Source organism: Apis mellifera, linkage group LG5, assembly GCF_003254395.2.
Source record: "Apis mellifera strain DH4 linkage group LG5, Amel_HAv3.1, whole genome shotgun sequence".
Lineage (NCBI taxonomy): Eukaryota > Metazoa > Arthropoda > Insecta > Hymenoptera > Apidae > Apis > Apis mellifera.
In genome coordinates this window covers 4,657,178-4,672,735 of record NC_037642.1, presented here as the reverse complement: position 1 = coordinate 4,672,735, position 15,558 = coordinate 4,657,178, and the positions used below count along the sequence as shown (strand labels likewise).

The following is a 15,558-nucleotide window of genomic DNA, read 5'->3' as shown; positions in this document are numbered from 1 at the left end:
GTCTCATGTTGCATTATCAAAATTTCATAAACGCCTCCCTTTATACACCTAGAGCTCTACTGACTGTGATTCTGATGACGCGAAATTCTTCTGCATTCTTATTACGATATTATTATTATAAAAAAAAAAAGATAATCTTTAACGGTGCAGGATTTTTTTTAAACATTCATCGAATCGTTGAAATAAAAATGGGGGAGAGGGATCAGTGATCAAGGATCGAAGCAAGAAAATATTGCGAAATTCCGCGCTAATGCCATGCCTGGGATGGACGGGATGGAATGTAACAACGGGGCGAGGGGGCGTGGAGAGGGGGAGAGGAACAAATGGATGGAAAATTGAAGAGGGAGGAGGGGGTGTGGGAGGGGAGGTAGAGAGATATTCTAAAGAATTCTATCAATCAATCACTGCCGTATTCTGTCCGAGAACCCCGGGTTGCTCTATGGGTGCATTATTAGAGCGAACGATCCCACCCCCCTTCCCCCGATACTTCTCTTGCTATTCAAATATTCGCGAATAATTTTATCGTAAATTTTTGAACTTGGCGTCGAATAGCCATCGGGCGAATTGGCTCCGGTTGCTCGGCAAACATTGAACTATTTGATATAAAATACTTATGCTGGCTCTGCCATGCAATTTTCGAAGAGTGCTGGAAAACACTGGACCGAACTCCCTCTCTCTCTCTCTCTCTCTCTTTTATTTTCCTACGTCGCGCCCTGTATCCTCCCTCTCCCTTCACCCCTCTCGACCTTTCTCTCGCCGCCCTTTATCCTCGGCCATCGACGAATTCTCTCTCGGGGCGGAGACGGCACATACACTCTTTCTCTCTCTCCGCATTTCAGACGGTGTGGGATACACGCGCCAATCTCTACCTTCTTTTTCGATGAAATTTAAGGCACACCGCAATTCGTCGGATTTTTTGGTCCAATTGCTCGCCGCGCGAGAAACGAAGTTTCGTGAAATACGCTTCTCATAGCTCTGATTGCAATCGCCGCATGAGGAACGCTTGCGAATCCACCCCCTTCCCGGATTCCCCTGTTTATTGAATGAAACGTCGAAATTCCACCGTTCCTTTCCCGTCTTCCTTTGATTTCTCGGACCAGTTCGTTCGGGGAAACGGTGGTCGCTCTCTATCTTGGAATTAATTCGAGATTAATTTCAGAAAGCACGCACGCATGCGGGAATTTACTTGTTTTGTGTTATTTCGTTCTTCTATTCCACACGATTCGATGTTAAGTGTATTTTTTTTTTACTCGTATTTTAAAGAATCATTTGGAATCTTTCAAATTTAAATTTCCATTCTTTGCGGATATTTGTTAATTGTTCGTTTATACTAAGTTTTAGCAAGAATTAAGATTTATGATATAAAATATAATATTTTTGATATAGTTTCTTTGAAAGTACACGGGAATATGAATTGGAACATTTCGCGGATCGATGTCGTAATTTTAATTCGTTCGCCTCGTTGCTGATGATGCTCAACATCGTCATCGAATCCGTGTCGACGACCCTTGGGAGTCTTCTCCTTCTATATCGCTATCTAATTCTATTCGATATTTGCTCCCGACGACTCGTGTATCGTCGTTATTCAATTTTTCCATTGAGAATTCCCACAATAAATGCATCTATATACACTCGATAGATTATTAAATTTAAATAAATTATAAATATTACTTGTACTACTTAAACCTATCATCCATCCAAATTTTAATATTTTCGTACTTCGTAATTCTTTATCATTTTCATTCCTTCTCATAAATTCTACAAAACGTTCCATTTCCCCCTTTCGTATCATCATCCTCTAAATCATTAATCATTATCCTGGAAATGATGGATCCGACGTTTGAAACATTGCAAAAAAGTATTTACAATAACGACGAGACAGGGTGAGAGGATATTCGACATACAATGCGTATAAGGATATTTGGCCTGGGCGGTAGGAATTCGTCGTGAAGTAAATTAGTAGAAGCCTGGCAAAGAGCTAAATGTACCCCATTGGCGTAATTTTAAATTCATGGCCCGGTGCCAATAAAAATGGTCCGAACTCGTAAGAGTGAGGCCGAAAGGGACCTCGATGAAATAGAACTGGCTACTGAAAAAGTTTCTCTCGCTTCTTTTTTTTTTTTTTTTCCCTCCCCTCTTCCAAGCTCTTGTTATCCCCTCTCCCCTCCCTACCTCTCTTTTTTCATCCCCCGTACACAAGCGAATATGCACTCATCCATCCCTTGCTGTGTTCCCCGAGATGTGTTTGTACACGCGCGAGTTGGTGGAAACACGTGGTTCGGTCAAAGTGCGATTTTTATGGATGCAATTTCGTCCTTTATATATATATACACCTTTTCACTCGAATCCGCCCTATGACACTTAACCACCTTGTACCAGGCGAAAAGGGATAATTTGTTAAAAGCATCCCTTTTTTAGCGCGCGTCACGATAATTTTTAATTTCTCTCTTTCGAGATGTAACGTTTTGATTATTCGCGCGAAAGAATAATTTTAGTTATAGAATCGATAATTGTATTTTTCAAATTGGAATATTAATCGTGGATTTAATTGTTTTATGTTATCTAATTAAGGGATTTCTCGTTTCATTTAGATTATATATAAAATTATTTACGTATGTCAGAAATTATCATTCATCGAAATTTTTTTTTTTTTTTATTTCTTATTGTGAAATATATTTCACAAATTGTAAATGCAAGGGTGATATTATAATTTTTCCTGTTAATCTGTTAACGCGAAATTAAAATATTGATTCATCCAAATTTTGTGTAATGTAAACGTATATGATACGTTAAGTCATTGGATGATGATTTTAGCCGATGCCTCGAAATTTTAGGATCGAAGAGGAGACAGGTCAGGTTTTCTTAGAAACTATCACTGTTAAATTCAAAGCTCCTCTATTTATTATCTTTCCCCAGTCTTATTTTATTTTTTGATCTTGACAGTACTTGCTTATTTTTCCTGAACACACCTTCTAAACCCTTCTTTTACGATTCCTCTGTCTAACTTCTCCTTCGTTTTGATTATTATTGCTCGCCTCTTTGCTTGGCCGAGGCTCGCGCCATTCAAACGAGTCGAGCCTTCTCTTTGCACTCTTAATTCTTCCCCTTCTTCTTCTCCGTATCGCGATGTTTCTTTGATTCTTCTCGTTTACATTTCGGTCATCCTTCATTCCCATCGTTTCCTTTTGATCTTTCAACATCTTCGACGATTCCTCTTTCAACTCCCTTTGACTGATCCGACGAATTCGATTTCTTCTTCTTCTTTTTTTTTTTTTATTTTAACAGCATAAAATTTTCCGAGATAGCGGAAAAGAATTTTTTCCTCCCAAAAAGAAGTTGTGCAAATAATAATCCACCAAGTTCCTTTACATTTTCAATCTAAAAATCCTTCGATTTCGCTATTATTCATTCAAAACAATCGCCACAAAAGAAAAGAACTTAACTTCTTAAATTCTGAATCCCACGAGGGGAGGACAGGTTTTCTCCAAGATCGCCTAATCGCGATGCAAAATAAATCGTGGCGAGAGTAAGCGTTGCGCTTAACGCGAAGTTCTTTCCCCCCGGAAGAGTTGGAATGCAAAAAACGCGAATATTAATGAAAAATTGGCACGGTTGGACGGGCTTTGCCACGTCGAGGATTCGCCGCGTCAAGCATCGCCATAAATGTTTGGAGGGGCAGTTTGGCCCCGTTGTAACGAGGGCGGGGGAGGTGTAAAAGTTAGGAATTGTGGCGCAACGAGGGGGCGCATTCTCGTTTCCCGCGAATTTCTAAGTAAACCAATTTGGCTTTCTGCAATGCGGTGGCAAGCACGATCGAGGCAAATGGCACTTTGCATTTGTAATGATGTACTTCTTTTTCTTCTTCTTTTTTTTTTGCAAAAATACGGCGATGCATTTTACACTCGCTCCTCTCTCTCTCTCTCTCCCCTTCCATTTTTTCCGCCTTCTTTTATTTTTATTAGCGCATAGGCAACGAAGTGTATTCCTCTCGCGAATTAATTCGCAACGATAATTAAATGTCGTTAGCACTCGATAAGGAGAGCACTCGAAGAGAAATAAAATTCAACGAGGCAAGTAAAGAGTCGCGAGGGATCTATATATATATATATAGAATGAAATTGGAGTAATTGCTTTGATAATTTCGTAAATGGTAATTTTAAGGAAAATTGGTTCGAAACGAAGTAGTGCTATTTTCAAATTTTTATCTTGTTATATAAAATCCAGTACGAATTTTACATTGATAGTTTTGAAATAAGAGAAAAGAAATGATGATGGAAATTAGAAAAGAGTTAGAATCTTTTTTGTTAATAGAAAAATTTCGACAAACAAATTCCTTTGGAAATAGCGCGATTATTCGCCTCGTTTAACGCGAAAAAGAAGATGCATATACGTGTATCTGATCCAAGAGGGAAAGTTTAATTCGATTCAGAGGGTGGCGTTCATCTTGTAAATAAATATTTATAAAAGGAGGGGGCAGGGTAGATGGATGGGAAAATTCAAATAATCAGGACGGATGCATAAATTAACGTGGCTCGGTGTAGTTTGACGGTGTTAAGGAGATTAGGAGCGAAAGGATTAAAAGGATTAAAGGCTTGGTGTCAGACGATATTTCGAGACGGTTTCACCGACCATTCTTGAGTTGAATGCAATTTCACTCGTATTAAACATCGGCCGAAATGAAACGTAACCGTTCCCTGCACTCGCGACGACGGCACACGTGAATATTAAATTACAAATGACCTCTGAAATTTTCGCGATTAAAGCATTAATTATATTCCTTAATCGCTAGCGTGCTGCATCTATCTACCTCCGTGAAATTTCGTTTCCCCCCATTTTTGTCCCTCGTTAACAAACACTGTTATAAATAATTTTTTACAAAAAGTACTTTTAAAATTTTCTTCCCGGGATATATCAGTGCTCGTGGATAATTTTTACTTAATCCTTTTTTTTTTTTTTTTCATAATAATTGGATAAAGCAATATCGAAATGTATCTTCTAAATTGTACGAGGGAATAATAATTTTCGTTTGAACAAATAATTCCGTTAACCAATCCAATATTCGATCATTATCGTTAAACGTTGAGAATTATTCGATCGATAGATTTTCCGATTTTAATCCAAACTCGAACACGCCCGATTTCACGCGAAACTACGAAGGATCGAGTCGAGGCACGATCCGGAAACGAGACGGTGGAAGCCGGTTGTTACGCGGCGGAAGAAATCTCGGGGAAGAAGTTGGGCCGATCGTTGATCGATGCGAAAGTTTCGTGCCCTCTTTCTTCGAAACAGCCGGCTTCCAAAGAAATCATCGTACTTCTTCTTCTTCTTTTCTCTCTCCTTTTCCCACAAATGCATCTCGATGCAGATGGAAAAATGGATCACTGTCAATGGTCACGGCCGTAGAGATTTGAGAGGAGAGACAAGAGTTAAGCCGCCGTTGGGATAGGGGAGATTTAATTAACGTTTTCACGGTGAAAACGTGGAGAGAGACAACGAGCTAGCCGGCAAAACTCGTTCGTTTTTGCTTGTTAACGTCGCAAAACGCTGCCCGCGATCCACCACTTTGCTTTTGCTCTTGTTCTCGCTAACGTGAATTCTCTCATGACTTAGAAACTGTGCGCTAGCCTCGTTAACCGGTTATGGTTATAAATCTCGTTTGGCCTGTTTGCTCGGGACAGCGGGATTCTTGGAAGAAAATGGCGAATAATATATATCTTTGTATTGTTCCGTTCGGCTGATAATTGCGATTGGGGCAGGCTCTCGTTGTTTCTTCTCCCTTCGAGTTTTGGGCAACGCTTTTGAGAATAATTCTATTCATTCTATCTTTCACTTCTATAGAATCTTTAGAGATTGTTTACGATATATTAATTAGTTTACGATGTATTAATGCTAGTCTAGAAAGAGATATAAAGAAAAAAGAATAATGGAGATCAAATTAGTTCAAGGAACAAGTGTTAGACACTTTTGAAAATCCTGTTTTAGATTCTGATCGATGAAAAATGATCATTGTAAATGGAATAAATTAAGTGTCCATATGAGAATGGATTCACTAATGTTTCATTAATTAAACAGGACTTCTATAAATTAGTATATCATCTTCCAAACTAGAATCCTTCGCTTCAGATTCTTCCATTCAAATTTTCACACCACGAACGATAAAATATATTTAAAAAGAGAGAGAGAGAAAAAATCTATCAACAAAATCATCGTAGCACTAGGACGGAGGAAAAAAAAAATCTCTTTCCAGCTGTAGCACGAACTGCCCCCGGGCCATTTCCTAGATGTCATCGGGATTGTTTATTGTCACGTGGGGGGGGGTGCGTATTGACAGAAGCATGGTGGAAAGCCGGGTGGTAAAATATCGCTGCAAATTGGAGCGGGCGCACAATGAGGAACCGTTTAACAATGCGTTTGATTTGAATCGAAACGTCATGAAAATAATCACATCGCTGGCCCGTCCGGGAGACGCTCCAATTAATGGCCGCTCCACCACCCATTCAACCCCGCTCGCTCTATTCACCTTGTGTGCGTCCCTCCATCCATTTCGCGCCTCCCCTCCTCCCCTCCTTGTCTCTTATCTTGCGCGTTATCGGCCGCTTTCTCTGACCCGCCCGCGGTCGGCCGACGAATTTATCGGTCGAGGTAGCCGCGCAGAATGGTCATGCATCTGGCCGACCACGCTTTGTTCAAAGGGCAAACGTGGAAAATGAAGCGTTCATCGGTGGTCGCCGATGCGACGGAGTTTCCTCCTCTATTGTCGCCTTCCTCCTCGTTCCAGGAGTCTTTATTTCGTATCCCCTTTTGGCCACCTGTTCGTTGCTTGGAACTTTTTAGAGGGAAGAGCAGGTTATTCTATTAATATAGAGGCGGTGAGAAAATTATGAAGTTCTTCTTCTTCTTTTTTCTCTTCAAGATTCAATCACAATTGCAACAATTGAATCGAAGATAGTTCCCTTGCTTCGTTTGTTCTTCCTCTTAAATAGGTTCTGTTTTTTTTATTCAGAGATTATTGTAAATATTGTCTGTTTCGTATTGTATTCGAATTGGAATAGATAGATGCGAGCCAGTTGAGAGATGAAGAGATGGTTGGTTCCATCAAAAGGGGCATTCTTCATCTTGACGTGTCGGATAAAAAAGAGAGCTGGAGCGGCAGTCGGATCAGGATCATCGCGCTCGTCATCATCGGAAACATCTAAATTATTCTTCACGCACACTTTTGTTACTCACGTGTCCAACGATACGTGATCTATCTTGTCCCTTCGAAATTCTTCGATGTGAAATCGTTTCCTGATTATTCCCGATGATCGATAAAATAATTCTCGCGATGGAGAATGGCGTCGTAGATGGATAGATAGAGGAGATGTAGAAATTCTTCTGAGAGGCAAAAAGATCAAAAGGAAATTGAAAAGAAACTACTTTGTATCCAGTTCTCGTTTAAATCACATATTTTTCTTCTCGATATATCAACTCGAAATGCTTCGATTCGATCCTTCAAAATTTTCTGCAACATCGTATACATATATATTTTTATAATGAGTCTCGTTAATTTTTATTAACAAAACGAGCCCTTCAAGAAGAGAATAATTTAGAATCCAAGGAAATCGTTTGTCGCATTTCGAGAGATCCTCGATCCTTCGGTTTAAAAGAAAAAAAAAAAAAAAGGAGAAAGAATAGTAGTCCTGGATGGAAGCGGAATAATTGGATTCTAATGAAAGAACTCGTCGGGCATAATGTTATAACGATCGTAAATCGGTTATCGAGAGAGAACAAGAGGGAAGAAGAAAATTGATTTAAAGGCGTCAATTGGAAAAATTCGGTTGCTTCCGATACGATTCTTTCTTTTTTTAATTCACGATTATTTGTCGATTCGTTCCTCCTTCCGATCGATTAACGCGTCGATCTTTTCATCGATCAACAACCGAATCATCGCTATTCGATCCGATCCTTGCCGAGTTCAACTCGTGATCCCTAAAAAAAAAAAAGAAAGATCCTCGAGAATCCTACTGGTACGAGGAATCCAGAGGTGGATTTTTAAGGAAGTGGTGGTGGAATAAGCGGATTTCACGGTGACGAGAGTTTAAGCCGCGTAGGATCGGGTAATAGCGTCTTGTAAGCCGACCGGACTTTCCATTTTTGTTTCCCCGTTTATCGTGTATCGTACAAGCCGTAAAATTGTCCCCGAACCAGCCTTGTCGACACGCGAAAAAGAATCGCGGTGGGACGAAAAGGAAGAGAGAAAGGAAGAGAGAGAGAAAAAGGAAGAAATCGTCGAATGAAGTCGCCTCGAAGCGTTTCGTAGGACGAAAGGAGCCACCGACGATGCTCTCGATTACGATCAAAATAAGGGTACACGCGAAACAAGTCTTTGATTAGCCGCGAGATCATCGGGACAACGTTCGTTTATTTCTAAGCCCCGCAGATTTTTCGGCGAATCGAGCCACCTGACTCTTCTCCGCCCTGGCAAACAAGAAGAGACGTAAAAACGGGTTCAACTGGATCTCGAAGTCGGGTGAAATGGGAGGGAGAGGAGAGAATAATTGGATTATCGTTGCAATCGCTGCGTCTCTCTGTTAGCTTTCTTGCCAGAGAACGAAACGGTTTTTGCTTCCAGGAGGTTGATATTAGTTGTTTGATTGGATGTCGAGCTGTGAAGGAAATCGTGGGGAATTTTTTCTTTTTCGTTAAAATTTAATTCGATGTAAAGATCGAGTAATTTTTATCCCTTGATCCCCTCTTAATTATCGTGTTTTTGGAATATGAATAGACCGTTTCCAAATGGTGAAATTCAATTTCGAAATTCCTGGAATTCTCGATTTAACTGTAACATGGGCTGTAATTCCTTTGCTTGCGTTCATTTGTTCCGAATAGACATTCCTAGAAGACTGGACACAAACTGAAGTTTGGAGTACTTAGGTGCTCTTGCTTTCATAATCTCAAGTACACCATATCGTATCATGTTATGTTTAGACTATGACTGCAGACACACTTGAGAAAAATACACATTTCCAGTAAATAAGTATTTTATTAATTGAAGAGCTGAAATATAAATGGCATAAGTTAAGAATTATTAGTACGAGGAAGGAATGTGTTATTCATTAATTTCGATATTTTTAAATTATAATCAATTTAATCGTCTTAAAAATTACGGCGTTTATCATCTTATCAACATAAAATGCACATGTTCCTGTTCCATTGAATTAATAATCAATTTTTTAATTTTTTTCCCCGTATTTATATTTTCGATTTAAACGATAATTACACCGCTATATCCATACTCCCTTATAAATTATTAATCGTCAATATCGGTATCAATTTCTTCAGTATAATATAAAATTTCCTCGAAAAGCTTCTTCTTCATCACGAATAAAAAAACTAAAGGTAGCAATCCTAGTTTGAATCCAGTATCGAAGTTCAGCCCTTGATTCTCGTGATTCTCGTGAACGAGCTCTCCCCTTCGTTGGCAGCAATAGGGGTGAGATTGAAGACTAAAAAGAAAGGATTACCTAAAAAGAAAGGAGGCTTTCCCTGGTTGACGATTCGAAAGGATACAAAGGCCCTTTTAATTCACCGTATGGAACGAAGTTACTTTTCTGTTCTCGTTGTCAAACTCTTCGATCCCTCGAATTGATTGAAGAACAAGAGAAAAGAAGAGAGTTCCTTTTCTTAGATAGTTGTAGTTATAAATTGAATGTATTCAATTTGTTATTAAATTAGTGCAACATAAAATATGATGATTGATTCTGCAAGGGAAAAGAGACAGATTTGATGAATTCCAATTGCATTGTGGACAGCTTATGGGATCGGAATTCAGACTCTCCACGTGGAGATCGTAAATGTCGAGAAAGTTGTTGGAAAGAAGGAGGCATGAAATAATTGGATTAAGGTTGGATCGAGGGGATGATTCTAGATAGTGATTTAACGTCCAAGGACAAAGCTTCGTGATCTTGATTTTACTAGCTTAATTTCGTACGAACTGTATATTTTTTTTAATACCATCCTTGTTCTTTTAATACAAATTTAAAAAACAAAGTTCTTAATTACATCCCAAACGGGGGGATACCTGTAACAAGGAATCGATGTTATTGACAGTGCATGGGATTAAGGATCTAGCTCGAGATTTCGATCTCGAAACGACGAGGAAAGATCGTAGTTTTTCGATACGTCGAACCCGGTTTCAACTCGCATAATAGTCGAGGGTGCTCCAAGTTGGCGCGAAAAAAGAAAAGCGCGAGCGGATCGAGCGGAAAATAATTGGATTTCCGGGGTCGTAATAATCGTGGAAAGAAAAGAAACTCGACGTGAAGGGTCGTTTGAAACAGAGAGCAACAAATTGAACGAAGCCAAGGGACACGAATGCGACGAACTGAAACGAGGATAGATAGATAAAGAGAGACAGAGAAAGGATATCTCGTGGCTATTCGAAAACGCTCGTTTACCTTTTCATTTATCCTTCCTGGACGGATTGATAATCGAACTCGTCTCATCCTGTTGTACAATAATACAAGTCCGAGGACGACTCATTTGTGCGCCACGACCCGGAGGAAACTGTAAATAATTGGATTTAACCAGGCCGGAACCGGTATTCGCCGTACAGTGTTATAATGATCGAGAAATAAAAAGAAATGGGACGAGAGAAAAAAAAAAGAAGAGGAGGAAGAAGAAGGAAGAAAAAAAAAAGAAACAAGAGAAGAATGGAGAGGAAAGTGGAAGCCGGTCTTGATTTCAGGCTGACGTTGGGGGGAGGGGAGGGAGCGATCAAGATAGGTGAGGAGGAGGGGAAAGGTATAAGGAATAAAGAGAAAGAGAAAGAAGAAGAGAAGCCCGAGGCGGATCGAAACGTTGAATGCAAGTCAGTCGACTGCTCGCTCTCATTCCAGAATCTCCAGTGGTTACTTCTTTTTCCCTCACCTGTCTTTTACTCCACCTTCCCCATCTCTGGTCTCGCTCTCCTTTCTTATAATTTTCCTTTTATTGTTCCCCTCCTCTTCCACTCGACTCTCTCTCTCTCTCTCTTTTTTTTTATTTGCACAGCTACCGCTTTCCGCGATGGTGGAGAACCCTCTCTATCCCGTCAAATTAGTTAATTTTCTCACGGCAAATGGGGGGTGTCGTCCGGGTTGAAATCGTTCCATTACCATCTCGTTTCATTTCTTCCCAAGGTGCGAAATCCTCACGATGCATTACTGTATCTACTACGATATAGTGGAGGCCACGTTTCTCTATTCTCTCTTTCTCTCATTGTCTCCTTCTTTCGGACATTTCAATTTGCTTGGATGCCTAAAAAGCGAGAGAAAATCGGTTAATAACGAATTATTTATCGACGTTTTTTTAATTCAACGGTTTCCAGTTTCTTAAGTGAAAGTCCTTCTTTCGATTGCATTAAAATTGCCAACAAGTCTTCTGCGTATAATATTCCCAAAGGGATTTAATTTCTATAACACGTCAAATAAATTCGTTATCAGATTTTATTCCCATAGAAAGAGTGTCTTTGATTCACGACGAACCGGTCAAATTCCTTTGTTTCATCCCTCCAGAAGAAGTCGATCTAGCTCTTCCACTATTATCTCTCTCTCTCTCTCTAACGCGTTTGCAATTTTCAATTCAATGACCCGCGTGCGCGCATCCTCGCCCGCCCATCGCCCCATAATTAATCGCATTCACTCGCCGGGTTTTTATACGTGCGGCGACGCGACCTCGTCGGATTCCGCACAATACACGCGAATGGCGAAAACTCAACGGCTATATTATCGCAACAATGAAGCACGCTCACCTTTTATTACAATAGATAATGAGTTTGATATAGGAGGCCATCCCTTCCTCTTTCGAAATCCCGCCGGATTTTCTGCCGTGGAGTTAGGAGCGGGGAAGAGGGGAAAAAAAGAAGAAGAAGAAGAAAAAAAGAGGAGAAACTTATGACCGTTATGAATAACAGCTGGCCAAGTGGAAGGGGTGGAGGAGAAGGGGACGGTGATGGCGGAGGAGGATTTGTATCGTGCTTGATGCACTCGCATTCATAAAGATTACCCGAGTTTTAATGTTTCTTCTCGTTGAAAAATCTATTCGTATACCTTTTTAAACAACCGAGCTGTGCTACCTTGTGCACACAAGATGGCAGGGAGAGAAGAAAAGAGGCGCTCCTCTCCCTCTTCTTTCCCCTCGTCGAAAGCGTTGAAAGGCGACATAAATCGCGGGACTCGCCGCGAGCCTTTAATTAAGTATATGTAATAGGGTGTAAATCCATTTATCTGGCGCCCCCGGAGTTTTTCATACCGCTGAATGCTTGATTTACCTTACCTTGAAACTTGCCGCTTGCTTGCCCCGGCTTCTTGTTACTCTCGAATTCACTTGATTAATTAATTTCGGATGCGTGATAATACGCGCAAGATAACACGTTGATGATAAATTTTGAAATAAATTTTTTCGTATCGTTTTTATTCATTTATCTATTTCGAACGATATACACGATTTTCCGATATCGAACGATATGTTTGATATTTTACGCATTATTCGTTAATTGATTTGAGAAATCGAGAGAAATTTTTTCCAAATTTTCGATAATTCCTTTTGTTCCAAAATCTTTTTGTTCGTTTTCAATTTCACTTCCCTCCCCGAGAAAAGAATTGCCCCGTTCTCAATGTCACAATTTCAGTCATTTCCATCCAACGTATAATTTTTAAAAACCTTCTCTGTAATGCGTTTTTGACGTAATGTCCACCCGGTAAGACAGAAAAAGAAAGCTGGGAAAGAATGTCGGTCATTAGTCGAGCAATTCGTTCCTGCGGATGAGGCTGATGATATTAAAAAATAAAAAAAAGACGACAAAAATTAAAAAAAAAGGAAAAAAAAAGGAGAATCGAAAGAAGAGCAGAAGAAGATCGAAAAAATTGGAGAACGGATTGTTTATTCCATTATGCGTAGCTCATTAGGGAGCTGAATATAACTCACGAAAATTACGGTTCTCAAGACGTCCGCAAGATGAGCTCGACGATGAATATTTCATATATTCGGAAGTTGAAACGACCATCATTTATTTACCTCGATCAATTATTATTATCATTATTTTTTTTTTAACGTTCTACCGAGTCGAGACCAGAATTAACGCGTGTCCCTTTGTCGCGTTATTTACACGTAGGTGAATAATTAATGGAGCTGACTTGATTGGCTGGACCTGATTGGCGACCAGGTTTCATTTTATATACGGATGAATTATCGATACGCCTGAAGCGAAATCTTTCGACCGCTAATCGCAGCTGTTGCAACTGTTTTAGGGATCTTTAATGCTAACAGAGCCGAAAGGTATTCGGGCATTTCGTAACTGCTTAATTAAACAAGCTTTCTTTCTATCTTTATTATTATAATATTTTTATTTATTGCAATATTTTGAATTAAAATTGCAATTTTATTTTTTTAAATACGGATAGGGATGATGCTGAGCTAGATACATTAGAAGAGTCGTGACATGAAAAGGGTTGAACTGTTTAAATCGTGAATTGTTCTCGGTTTATTTCCTGTCGAAAATATTTATTTATAATATAAATGTCTCTTGATATTTTAAGTAATATATTTTTTTAACAATGTTGTATTTATTGCAAATTTTAAAACCATTTACAATTTCTGAAAATCCCTTCGACTTAACCATTCCTTTTATATAAATATATTCCCCGACTCGACCTCCGCTATCTCGGTACCTAAAGCGAAGGTAAAATGCATTATCAGATTCTGCATTCGTTACGTTTTTGTCCCTTACACATTGAAACTAAAATTGTTGTATAAATTGGATCAGTGTTTGAAATATATCAACATTTGATTCATGACATATAAGATGAAGAGCAATCTCCAAAGAGATTAAACATCAGATTAGTATCTTTATAAATCTATAAGAAATATCTCGATATTTATCTAGATAATAAAATCTGCAATTTCGAAAATATATATACTTATAATAAAATCGCATAAGCAAATATATATCGAATCAATAGATACCTCTATTTAACACTTGAGGACATTGACGTTATATCGATCCTACCCTATCCACAATCCACTACAACTTTCTTCCCTTCAAATTCATTCAACCCACCACCACCACCATCACCCTATCGGCCACGGTAGCTTAATCAAGATTCCGCTCTATTACGAAATCCACGTTCAAGCCTGGCGCGCGATCGTTAACGTCGACAAGAGCACGTTCACCCACTATAAGCTATTGCCCCAATCGGCGTCGTAAGTCCACGTTTCCCTCGATTGTCCGTGCATACGGGATAGATCCGGGCGGAATGGAGTCGTCGGTGGCCGCAATTAACCGTGAATCGATCGTTTCGTTTTCAACGTTTATCAACCGCGAATCTATATATGAGAAACGAAGGGATGGGAAGCAACGAAGTCTAAGCAAACGTAAATTCGTCCAATATTCGCAAAACCGAGGGTGAAAACACAAAGCAAGGGTGTAAAGCAACGATGCATCCTCGTTTATTTGACCAAGAAGTCGGTTCGCTCAAGTTAACGATAACGAGCCCCCTGGCGGTGTGTGTTATCGTTACACACAACCTCGTAGTGTGCACGTATTACACGATGACGATGTGCGTGCATCAGCATCCTACGTTGAAACGCAACGGCTAAATTGTTCGTTATATTAATCCGAGCAAGTGCAACGCTTGCTCCATTGCAGCGGCCGGATTGTTCGACCGTGTTGTTTCCAAACGTTTGTGTTTCGCCGTTCTTCCTAGGGAACCCTAGTGTATTCATCTCCTCCTCCCATTCACATCGTTCGGGAGAGGGGACACGCGTTTAATCCCGATACGCTATCTCATTATAATCCCTGTGGCTGACCAATAACGATACACTCACCCTACCTCCTCTTCGATTAAATGACCAACGATTTCACGGTTTCCAGATCCCGCACGCGACGCATTAACGCGTGTCGCGCCACGGGATTAGACTTCCGGCCACTTCTAACACCGCATGCCTGTCATGTCCATGCCGGGATTACGTAATAATCGCGATTTCCTATTTCGTCGCCTTTCGCCCCCTCCGGTTATCACCTGGCCAGGTAATAACCGGTGCTTTGCCCAAGATTGGGAGTAAGTGGGCCATTAGCGGATTTAATGCACTTGTAGCTTTGGGGTAATTTGGCCTTTGCCTGTTCCCAAATTTGCCGACGGAAAGAGGGAGGAGAAAGGAAAGGTATGGGTATTTTTGTTAGATATTTAAATAATTTGTACAAAAATTTAATCTCCTTTAATCCCCTATTGAATTATATATTAGGATATCGGATTGTTGTTTAATTTTGATTCAATTTTTTTGAATCTTGCGAGAAGGAGAATGGTAAGAATAGTGAGAATTGTTTTCGTTGTAATTGTCTTAATATTTAAATTATATTATAAATGTTGAATCGAGATCGTCGAAGGGACAAGTAGAGGATCTGGCAGCGATAAAGGAACGATTAATTTATTCGATGTTAAGGGGGATCTCTCGATCACAAAGGGGGATCATTAGTAGGCGGGTTGTTCTTGTTGGAGGGAAGCGATTTTCGGTCGGCTTCCTTTGGAGAATTTTCACGAA

General features: G+C 39.8%; 1 protein-coding gene across 3 annotated transcripts in view; it reads left to right on the top strand.

The window, feature by feature from the left end:
- The window catches only part of LOC408824 (immunoglobulin-like and fibronectin type III domain containing 14), a 416,641-nt gene that overhangs the window by 36,559 nt on the left and 364,524 nt on the right, over nt 1–15,558 (top strand). The gene's annotated exons all lie outside the window — the stretch shown is intronic.